At 39.8% G+C, this 10,580-nt stretch overlaps 1 protein-coding gene across 1 annotated transcript in view; it reads left to right on the top strand.

The window, feature by feature from the left end:
- The first annotated feature begins 2,712 nt into the window (after positions 1 to 2,712).
- The window catches only part of pcxb (pyruvate carboxylase b), a 267,351-nt gene continuing 259,483 nt past the window's right edge, over positions 2,713 to 10,580 (top strand). Inside the window, 1 exon segment of the mRNA XM_063900646.1 lies at positions 2,713 to 3,121. The gene's annotated coding sequence lies outside the window, so the exon portion shown is untranslated.

Genomic DNA, 10,580 nt, shown 5'->3' with positions numbered 1-10,580 from the left:
ACTACTGCTTCGATCTACAACACTTACCCTCGTAAACTGAAGTTAAAAGAAATGGTTGACCATGTGTAAATCAGAAATAGCTCAAATAACCTTAACAATGAAAAGATGTATTCACTGTACCTCTGCTGCTGACACTTAATATCTTGTGTGTTTGGGAAGGCATCTGCAAAAGATTAAAGGGCTTAGTACTTAATACCCCATTGCACACATTGAAGCATACTTTGGTATTTGCAGAGGTGTTTTCAGCTGACTTATTTACACACCAGGTCAGGCTCTGGTAACATCTGTCATGTTGTCTTACTTTAAGATGTCTTGTTTTAATCACCATTAAAAAGTAGGGACATTTTTCATTAGAAACAGGAAGCAAAAACGACACTCCAAATGAGTGTAAACATTGCTTTACCAGCTCCTCTTGGGTGGAAAGGTCAACTTGAAGGTGTATGTTGACCTCTGTTAAGTACAAAAAATTAATTAATATTTACAGCCTGTTGGCGAGGCATGGAGCCCCTTAAAAATACTTCTTAGCTCGGTGCTATGTGGCCTAGTGACAGCAGCACTGGTGATGTGATTCTGGCACGCTGTGGTTGACCCACTTGGCAAAGTGTGGTCACAGCAAAGACAAATCAAAGGGCACTTCTACTGATCAGAAATAACAATCCCACTTCAACTAAGCTTAGGTTTTTAACTCCTGAAATCACTGATTCTAACAGGCGTTTTTGCACATGCCATTATTCTGGTGTGATTTGAACACCGCCTCTCAGGAATGTCATTGACACAGACTCTGCTATCTTGAAGCGATAAGATAACACACAAGAGTTGAGAAACAGTCAGGTAGGAGTTTACCTGTGTGTGATTGTGTCAGCATGTGTTTCTGAACTCCAGTCAAAATAAGGACTTTTGAAATCTTGAAAAAGTCATAATGCTCTGCTGTGCCAATTCCTTTCAGGCATAACTGCTCATTTTCATTGAAATAAAAACAAATATGTTTAATAGGGGTAATTTCCTATTAAAATTAGGATGAAGTGCTTGTCATTTGCAGGGTAGTAATGAATGAATTGCTTTAATGCGGTGTCCTCAGAGTTTTTTCATGGCTCTTGATAAAAGTCTATTGTCCTCTTTGCAAAGCAAGACACAAAGAACCATTATAAGAGGCTGTAATCAAATCCTGTCCTTTTCAGCTGTTTCCTGCACCACAGGTTTTTATATTCCTCTTATACTTTGCAATATACTTTTTACTTCCAAGTTTAAACGTTTGGAAAGGCCTACATTTACCATCATACTTCATTTATTATTGTGAAATATCATTCTTGTGATGTCACTGCATGACTAGTGTGAAGTCTGCAACACACCCTTCATATCCCACAATAAGTAAGGAATTACAGCAGACCTTTTGACATGTCATAACAGGAAAAATACAGACGCAACTTCTTAAAATAACAATGTCTAACTTCCATCAGACCTGGGAAAACGGTTGGCTACCTGGGGGCAGCGGAAACTGTGCAAACTGTTCTTTGATATCTCAGAAATATGGAACAACAACAGCATTTATTTAGTCCCACGTAAGGAATGTAGGTATTGACTGTCCTTTTAGCTCTGTTTTGTTCACAGAACAAAACCTCTGCCTTATTCATAAATGTAATTGAAAATATGAATGTGAGAATTCCTCCTATAATCAATATTTTTTTCTCCAAAGCCATTTTGACATGTAGCGGAGAAAGCACAGGAGTACATATATATTTATAAATATTCTTTTATGACCGTGGCAGCTTTGGTTTCAGGGTTGTGCTGTTGTGCATGCTGGCTCAGGCTTACTGTCACACATTTTTTACACTTGAACAGAGCAGAGCCATTAAGGTAACACCTGTGCTTTTCTTACTTTTAAAATCATTAACAATAAAGAACAACACTTAATAGAGTTTTAGTTTTCTAACAGTTCCGGAAATTCCTATAGCGCTTTACTCTGTGTGGAAAGTAACAAAGTACATTAACTCTAGTACTGTAGACCCAGTTAATTCCAATTTTTAGTTTATTTTACTCTATTTTAGTATTAGTATTTAATGGCACTCTATTTGTTTACACCACTACAGTTTAGGTGCAAATATTGTACTTATAGTATCTCTTCGCTGGCCTGGGAGCGTCTTGGAATACAGATAATTGCAAAATATAATAAACAAATACATTTTAATATAGCGTATACTTTTAGTTTGAGATAAGACTGTATTGATACCTAGGGAAAATTCACAAACTACCATATATATAACATATAAGTTAGCTATAATTCTGGAAAGGGCGGTTCTTCGTAATGATTACTTTTACTTTGGTGCTTTAGGTAGCCTATATTTGGATGCTCAAACTTTTGTAGCCTCCATGTTGAATTTATTGAATCTAAAATCTGTGACTTATTGATACCTAATGAAGGATTCTTGCTTTATGAGCTTCAATCTAATGGTTGAATGCACTCATTGCGAGTCGCTTTAAAAGTGTAAGCTAAAATAAATGTTATATCATTTAATGAAGCTACCATCCATTACATTTAAACCACTAAGGTGTCTGGTGCTCTTTAAAAGCTGCCGCTAGTTGGGTGCCGACATGTCCTTCTCTGTGATTGGTCGAGAGCAGAGGGGGCGTGACCGGTTCCGTCACATCAAAGAGAGGGGCGAGATTTTATGGAGAGAGAGAGGGAGAGAGAGAGAGATTAACAGGGAGCATGAGGCAGGCGCAGTAGCAGTCTCCTATATCCGAGAGAGACAGACGGTGCCAGCTGCTAGCTAACTTAGCTCTAGTAGACAGTTAGCAACTAGCTTCAGAGTCCTAGCGCCTTAACTACATATGAGACACTGAGCAAGAGTGTGCGTGCGTGTGTGTGACAGCGCGTGTGTCGACGCGCCCGCTTGGCTGTCCTGAAGTCAGACCGTGTGTGTAGTCTACCTGTGTGTGTGTGCGCGACTGTGTGTGTATATATAAACTCCCATATCTCCCTCTTCCGACCAGCAGTGTGTCTGTTGTGAGGTTAGCACGCAGGGAAGCAACATATAAACACACTCTGATACTCGATTGTTTACATTCGGTGTCCGGTTACTTGCCAGATCGGGATTTACTGTCACCGACACAGCACCAGCATGTGAGTACTAATAGTGAGTATGAATGAGTACCGTGTGTGTGTGTGTGTGTGTGGTTGTCAGATTGTCATTGAGTGCATTTGACAGTGGATGAGTGGCCACACTTGTATTTGCTGTCAACGTGGTAAAGACGTTGCAACTTCTAGCCCAGTTGCAACAGAAAGTAATTAACTGGTTTGTCTACTTGAACAAAACTGTGTGCATTGAAAAGTTGTTTAAAAAGTGTGTGGTTGACTTTGCTAGCTCTACTGTTAAGCTGAAATGTAAGCCTATAGTCGAAATACTTTACATACTTGCTGCAGTAGTGAGCTAAGTGACGTAAAAGTTGTTGCAGGATGTCACAGGTTCTCCACTGACATTGCAAAACACCTACTGAATGGTAAACTGAGATCTTAGAATTAAAGCAAAGTAGAAAGGCACTGCAATGTGGACTACAATTCCTCTATATACAAATGAATAAATGTCTGTTGGGTGAAACTTGTAGATTGCGCAATATGCTTATTTAGTTGCACATCAAAGAAGCTTGTAAAGTTTTTGTGTGCTTTGGCCTGATTTTCCCACTGGTTCTCTGTGTGTTGCAGCAACCTGGTCTCTGCTATTTCACCTTTGAACCCGTAGATGTGTGTCAGAATCATTTGGTTGTACAGTATGTTCATCCTCAGACCAAACTTTACTCTGGTACATGCAGAACAGCTGTCCAATCCCAGAGCTCAGGGACTGGCAGTGGGCAGCGATCAAAAGTTATAATCAGCAATACCTGTGGTAAATCTTGAAGCAGGATCATAAACACTCACACGGGAAAAGCTCTACTCTGCTTTTTTGTCCTAATAAAGTGACTTTAGTGGCCTTGTGTATTGATGGACATGTGCCATTCACATTGACATATTACGAATTGTTGCAAGGTAACAGACTGAAAAGACTAAAGGCAGCGGAGACACATCCGTCATCATTTTTCACAACGATTCAGAGGTTTCATTTCAACCTTTTTTTTAGATGACATTTATAGTTTTGCACTGGATAAAGTTAGAAATAGTGAAGGTCTTGAGTTCTCTGTGTAGGGATAGGACAGACGGTTCTAGTTGAGCTGTTGTGATTGCAAACAAAACAATAAGATGATAAAAGTCCTCGCCAAGGCTGTTTCCATGATTACAAATGAGTGCATGTTTTTGCCTGTGATTTTTGGATCCTTCCCAATCTGTAATGGGTTCTCCCTTGGCTCATGCTTCACATTCCCACACAGTTTTATGATGATCAGGCCAATATTTTCCCCCCAATCCTGCAGACAAACAAACAAATAATACAACCATCAAATTAAACCAAAAGCTTAACCTTTTTTGCAGACAAATGAACATACTGGAAGTGGTTTAGGCTGTTTATTTTGACGTGGTACTTTTTCGTGTGCCTACCATCCGTATTTTGTATCTTTGGTGGACTGACACGTTAAACCAATATCTGGTAGCAAGCATGGTTTCCTCCAGCCTTTTTAAAATCTTATTACAAAAATCACTTTGCATGCCTTTTAGTTATAATCAAATCAAGAGGCTTAGTGTTTGGGGAAGGGTGCAGACAGAGCATTCAAGTGTTTTGCATCAAAAATTGTTGCAGCGTAGCTCTCGCAGCAAATATTTTGCACCTAAAAAATCTGTCTCAGTGGATCTGTGTTCCAAGTTTTCGTGTGTAGCAAGTTAGCATAGCTTTTACATATTTTCATGCCTGAGAACATTATTTCCCTGACATATTCCACTGTGTTAACGCCTCATGCTAATGCATAATGGGCTCAAATTATACAGTATGATCTGAAAATACAATAAATTGAAAAGGCTGCATTTGTATTTCCCTATTCCCTCTTGCAGACTTTACTCACCCCTTCAGCATTACCTTTCCCCTTAGGGCTGTCAGCTAATTGGGGTCCTGACGTGTTGTTAGTGTAACCATAAAATGAAGAGTGAGAAAAATCATTTATACTTCCCGTGAAACACTGGACCTTCTCTTTCTCATACTGCCAGGGCACCATCCTGCCAATATTTGCGATGGCGCAGCTACTTAAAAAAGTCTGCGTGAAAATGCACTTGCTATCACTGTCGCACCTTATTCTGAAATATTTGGAGGTGTTATACAGCCTGCACTGCGTATATGCTTGTTCTTTTTTTTAACCCGGTTAAGTCCCACCCTGCTGTCACATGTCAGCAGGAAATGCATCAGATTAAGGAAGTGCTATTCCACCCACCCTCAAAGCACTGGCTGCTGATGATCATGATAATGTAGTCCCACTACGATTAGCGTGTGTACAGCAGAATCATGAATGTCAAGCATGTTAGGCTGCTGCTTCCCTCAAGGTATTGTGAGGTCTACTAAAGGATGGTAATAGGTCACTCCAGTGGATCCTATGCTCTTAGCAGCCACTTGCTGACCCTAGCGCACAATTATTAGTAAACTCTAATTAGTTTTTATTCAAATAATAGTGCTTTTCAAAACACATTTAAATCCTTAAGATAGACTGCAGCAAAAACACATTATTAAATAAAATCTGTCAAAAAACAGTCAACAGTAAAAAAAACTAAAAAAAAAACTTACATAGAATAAAATAATTATAAAGTACAGTGTATTAATTGTATATTTTAAAATGAGATAAGGTAATATAAGATGTACCAGACATGTGGACTCGAGTCACATGACTTGGACTCGAGTCAGACTCGAGTCATGATTTTAATGACTTCAGACTTGACTTGATCAAATTCGGCATGACTTACGACTCGACTTGGACTTGAATACTATTAACTCGAGACTTGACTCGGACTTTGCCTCTTTTACTTGTAATGACTTGACATGCCTCGAGTCAAAAGCTAAATTTCCTGATCATGGACATCCTTCCCTGCAATGCGAACCTGCGAAGCCCCAAAGACCGCAAAGTGAGAGAGCCGGCAGGCAAGTGCGAGCAATGCAATCATGTGGTGGATTTTGGCCTTTTTGGATTGGATCAGGGACCTAACCAGCGTGATTGGATAATCCCCGGGTTTCCCCTCATTAATATTCACGATTTCCCCGGATTTCATCTACGGAAAAGATGCAATTGTGCCACGGAAGGGAAGCCTAGTCGAGAGCTGTCCGTCTGGTCTGCGTCTCTCTCAATTGCAATTGGCAGGTTTAAGATCCAGATTAGGTTCATGGTTGTGAATTATCTATGTAAATCGACTCTATAGATAACACGTTCATTCTACATGTTGAATGATGATAGCGTAATACAAATATAGGCTATACATACAATGACAAAACTGCCGTGGGCGATATGTTATCCGTATCCTTTGTTAAAATTAATGTTCAATAGCTCTATGCCAATGGGAACAACAGAACGTGCGCATTACATATGGACCAATGCGACACGTTCATAACGGCCGTGGACCGATAAACACTCAGTACCGTACGCACACCAACCGGCATTTGCGTGTTTAACACCTTGTTTAACACCGTGTTTAACACTGGCGTTACCGCCGCTTAACTTAAATAATGAAGAACTGCTTTTAATTACGACTTGGCCGAGATCTTAACGTGCTGTTCATGCGTTTCCCATGAATAGCCTACTACTATAACTCGGAGCGGAGCAGGATATAATGCGCATGTGCGACGTTGCTAGGCAACGTGTACAAAGGCTGGGGGGGTGGGGGGACCCCCCCCAGACCCCCAGACCCCCCAGACCCCCCTACAACGGTTTAGTTTGTCACCTTTTTCAGCCCTTCTGAGTTTGCAGGTATGTACACAAATAACTAAGATTAGGGAGGTGTACTCTGTCTCTCTCTCTGTCTGTCTGTCTCTCAAGCGCCTACCCCCAGCACCTTTCATTGTGTGTAGTCATGCTGCTTAATTGTTATGCAGATTAAACATTGTTTTATTGAAATATTAGGTTTCTTTGTGATTTAAGCAAAATGTTGACCTACTGTAACTGGCATCCACTGAAGCATCAATGCCAGTTACATGCATCCACACAGTCCATGCCTCACTAGTCAAGGCGCTTTACCAACTTTAGGATGACAGTGGTGCCTTCCGTGCTCATACATTTCTAACCCACCATTCACACACAATACTTTGAAGGTCTTTGGGCGCATGCGTATATACAGATATATAAAATATATGCATAGTTTAATCTGTATGTATAAAAAAATACTGAAGATTAGGTTGATATGTTGAAATTGTGTGATCGTTAGTCTGATAATGGCATTATTAAGTGAAGAGTACATGATGACTTGTTCAGGACTCGAAGAAGCTTGGGACTTGGACTTGGACTCGACTTGGCTTTGGTGTTACTTGGACTTGGACTCGACTTGCCCTTCTCTGTCTTTACTTGGGACTTGACTTGGACTTGACTGCTGAGACTTGGGACTTACTTGGGACTTGCCAAACAGTGACTTGGTCCCACCTCTGAGATGTACTGTACCTTTTATTCAACCCCTGTGGGCAAATTCAGGAGTTTAAGCAGCAGCAGAGTGAGAATGAAAAACAGGACAGTGCGGATTCACACAGGATAATACAATTATATACAGGTCAGTCATTGTTTAAACAAAAGAATAAGTATCTATTAGTTATGCTTTCCTTTTTACAGAGAACATAAGGCTTTAGGATTCATAGGATATTGACCTCTCACCCATTTTTTCCTGCAGTTTTTTAGCTAAGGACTTTCTTCTTTACAAAAAGAGGAGTATGTTTAAGTCTCAAAAAGCTGAACGGGTTTTCAGAGGAAAAAGATCATTTACATATACATTCTTTAATTCTGTGAAACTATTCTGCGGCACAGTGTAAAAAGGGGTCTAGGACAGCAAATATTTAAGAGATGTTGTATTTTTCTAACATTTTCTCTCCTAGTGGAGCCTCCCGCAGCAGCAGCAGCAGCAGCAGGAGGTAGCATCTTGTTGACACAGCTGTAAAGAGCCTGAGTGAAAGTGACGAGCAAAATGCATTCATTTGGCTCCAATAATCCTGTCAATGCGCCATAAATCTTTCCATGTCACGTCTAGTTGACATGGTTACGTTCCACTGGCTTAATCTATTTATGTTGATAAAGCAGGAACGTGTTCAATGAGTGAAACGCCTTTTGAATAGCTTTCATTTAAGGATACGGTATTAATGTCCTTCTCAACAGGTCTTTTCAGGTGCTTGGAGTTCTTGTTGTTGATTTGTTTTTTGGCAGAGATTCCCGCAGTATGCTTCTGAATTCGAAACCACGATTACAAGCTCAACATTTACCCTTTATGCCAACGCTTCCCACTTTTTAGTCCAGTCACAGGCCTTTGTTTTGTCTGCAAAAACACCCTTCAGTGACCTTGTTCCTGCTGTCTGAGCTAGTGTGGCTTTTAGTTTTGGGGACTTTATTAGACCTCATCCTTTATGGATCCTCACTGTTCTGATAGAGCCAATCCTTAATGTAAATTCCACGACACAGGTACATTTGAATCGGGTAGATTTCGCTCTGACTTTGTACACAATTGTGGATTGTTTTTGTTGATTCCACCCCTAAGGTTTTTTTTGAACCTACAAAAAAATGAGCTATTGGAAAATGTGCATGAACAACAGTGTTCTTGCTTTAAAGCTATGTGGTCAAACGTTTTGCATGTTGCAAGAAAAGCTATTTCCATTTATAGTGATATATTTCCCCTCGCGGCCCTAGTGTCTCTGATAAACTCAAGGTATGGGATGTCGTATTTTCCCAGGTAGGAAAACAATGTGCTTCCTAGCCTTGAAATAAAGAATGCCACAACATAGAAGAGGCTAAGGTTTTTTGTCCCATGCTGACAGACCGTATTTATTCGCCCCACCATCAGCCAATTAGGGTAAAGTTGATGCAAGTTCTGTTTGTGGGTCACGATGCGTCAAAACAGAACAGAACTTTGATCTCTGAGAAGTTAATGTATGAACCAGAAATCTCTTGTTCTTTTACTCCGCCCGACAAACACAGGTTATTCTCAGTGACCTCTGACCTTTAAGTTTAGACAGAGGGTAGTGTGACGTATACATGGGCAGTGCGTGTGCCGTTATTTAGCCGTGCTGTCGGACACATGAACCCTTCACGTCATTTGCTGTGAGGAAAGAGTGCTTACTCTTGTTTGTGGGAGAGAATGCACATTTGGCTTAAAACCTCCACATTCCATTTTGGCTTTCTGCTGTAATTTAATTCAGAGCTTGGTTTGTGCTGCAGCAGTTCTGAAACTGATGCTAGTATTCAGGGTTGAGGGAAGAAGAGGCTGCTAAGAGAAGTTGTATCTATCTTTATATTAGCCTTTATCGGATGCGTTCCAAAAGAGTGGTTTGTTGCAAATAAGTAGTTGAGAAACACCCAATCCCTGCAAATACAGGAATTCAGTTTAAATGTGCCTTTACTACCGAAATATGGTGTCTTATGATCACTTTTGTCCTTCTGTGACTAACTTTCAGCCTGCAGATTGAATCCTGTGGAAGTAAATGTTGTTTCTGGTTTGAATTATTCGCGTTTCCTGTGAAGTAGAGGCAGCTGTTTTGCTCCCAGCGATCACAGCGACTTAACTCTTAAAACAAATATTTTATTATCTTCTGAAACTCAGGTCAATTATTGATCTGAATGACTGCTGTATTGTTCATATCTGAAACAAGAAAAGAAACCACACAATCCCACATTTTGTCCTCAAATAAAGACAAAGGTCACATTCCTGGGACAGTGCGGCTCCTTTGAAAAGACTGTAAAAGGACCAGTAGGAACCTTTTCAAATGGTTCTGGTTTTAATCATGTCTCTTAAAGTTAGGGTAATGCTACATTTGTTCATGATTTTGTTCAGAAATAGTTTATAAGAAACTTAAAGTAGTCCTTGTTTCACAAATCACAGGTTTTACAAAAAGAAACTAAGGTAAATATCTAGAATATGATAAAACGGCTCATTAAAATCTATTCCTTTCATCAAATAAAGCATAATAGCATGTTATGGATTCCTGATTTTTCCTAAAAGAACAGTAATCTGCATGAATAATGCGTGTGTAGCTCAGTGTGAATCTTGGGACATTATTATCCATACAGGAGTCATTTGTTCATTGACAGGCTGTCTCTGTGTCTGGAGTCGTTCTCTTTCGTATTCAATCCAGTCTGATTGTATGTATTGTACGTCTGGGATCACATGAGTATTATGACCTTTGACCTATTCCGACTTACTATACAAGCCACTGATCCCAGTGTAATCCATCTGAAAGAGATTTGCTTTGTTTGAGTTGTATGTGTGGATAAAGAAAAGTGATTTGTATGACTTGGATTTGCTGTCACTGTTGATGGAAGTAAATCCCTCCCCTGCTTACCCTCTAAGAACAGAGTTTATCCATTTATATATCACCTTAAAAAAAAGCAGATGCATGACTTTAGCAACTGTGCTCACAACTACCAGCTCTTTTATTTGATCTTAGACACATTGTACACATTGTATAGTATTTTTAAAAATCATTTTATTATTATTT

This window comes from Eleginops maclovinus, chromosome 14 (genome assembly GCF_036324505.1).
Source record: "Eleginops maclovinus isolate JMC-PN-2008 ecotype Puerto Natales chromosome 14, JC_Emac_rtc_rv5, whole genome shotgun sequence".
NCBI lineage: Eukaryota > Metazoa > Chordata > Actinopteri > Perciformes > Eleginopidae > Eleginops > Eleginops maclovinus.
The sequence above is the reverse complement of the archived record's forward strand: the minus strand, read 5'-3'. Positions and strand labels throughout refer to the sequence as shown.